Below are 1,730 nucleotides of genomic sequence, written 5' to 3' on the forward strand. Positions count from 1 at the left end.
GTCTACCTGTCCTTGAACTTTAGACATCATATGTTCCAAAGTTATTTCAATCAATTTTAAAATCTATGCAACAGGAAAGTAACAGTATGCTCTATTGTATGGGTTAAGTCTCACAAATAATGCACTTGCATGTATATGAGTTCTTTCACTTATTCAGTTCTTTTCTTAAAATATGATCTCCTCAGAGAAGACTTAATGACCACCTGTCATTAATAGCTGCTTTCACTCTCTTCATCGTACTCTGATTTATTTTTTCCACAACAATTTTAACTCCTGAAAAATTGTATTTCTTAATTTGTTTATTGTTTATTATATATCTCCACTAGATTGTAAGCCAGTGAAAGCAAGGGTTTGTTTCTGTACTCTGCTATACATATTTCCAGCTTCTAAAAGCAGTCCTCGTATATAATAGGTTCCTAATAAATATTTGTCCAATGAATAGATCAATGAGTGTATTTAGAAGTAGAATTTCATTAAACATTTTTAGAAGCAATTAATATGTTTTAGATATCTTAAGATATAATTTTATTATTATATTAACTCAACTTTGCAAGAGTGCACAAATAAATGACCGTAATGAATACATGTACATGTTTTTAAAAACTGGGTAGTCTGATTTAATGGATGTGAGCATAAACTTATTTCAGAGTTTATTCATATTTAAGTGTCTTCCTTATAAAATACAATGAAGTTATGAAAAGTACAGGTCTATCATATTTTAAAATATTTAAGAAAAATTTAAAAAGTTGTCTAATTCATCCATTTTTTTGAAATATATGTTTTAAAATCTCAAAATAAGCACCCATTTAACTAAGTAAATATGAGTGCTAGTCATTACTGGTCAGTTACATTTTTTCCACCTTGAAAATTGTACTTGAAGTTTGAAAATAGACTAAATAACTGCAAAACTTTAAGTAAAATATATGCATATTTGCTACAAGTCTACCAAGTGAACTTAACAAATACAACTACTTTTAAATAATCATCTACCATTTAAAATGTCATATTTTCATTTATTTAAATTCTAGGATTTATTTTTCTTGAGTTATAACAACACCCCCATTTATTATTTCACAGTTTCTATCGATCAGAAGTCAGGCAGAGTGTAGCTGCTTCTCTGTTCAGGGTATTACAAGGCTAAAACCAAGGATTAAGCCAGATTGCATTCTCATCTGGAGTATAGGAGCCATTTTTAAAGTGGAAAACGTATTGATACCTAAATAATCTTTCTGTACTACTTGTTATTTGATGCTTTTTTAGTATCAAATATTTGATACACCTTACACCTTTCAGGCGTAAGGTGATATTTTAGTGACTTATCTAACCCTCCTGAAATTTATTCAACTTTTTTCTCTATTCTGTGTCCTATAACTTTCCATCACTTGAGTTTTCATCCTATTGCCAAATACTACACTCAACTTAAAAAGTCTTGACTGCAAATGTTTCTGTGTTTTTAATTTCTAGAATTATAATAGGTATCTTATTTCTCACAATATGTTTAATATTTGAAAAAATGATTTTTGAGTTATAAAGTACTTTTAAAACTTTGAAGTATTTGACATTTTAAAATAGAAAGATGTTTATCATGAGAATCATTAACTATTTGGGTTTTAATAATCCTCTAAGCACTATTTACACAAAAAATTCTTTTTAAAAAAAATTCAACAGGATTTTTGGGAAGAGGTGGTGTATGGTTACATAAATAAGTTATCTAGTGGTGATTTCTGAGA

The sequence above is a fragment of the Pan troglodytes genome, chromosome 22 (genome assembly GCF_028858775.2).
Source record: "Pan troglodytes isolate AG18354 chromosome 22, NHGRI_mPanTro3-v2.0_pri, whole genome shotgun sequence".
NCBI lineage: Eukaryota > Metazoa > Chordata > Mammalia > Primates > Hominidae > Pan > Pan troglodytes.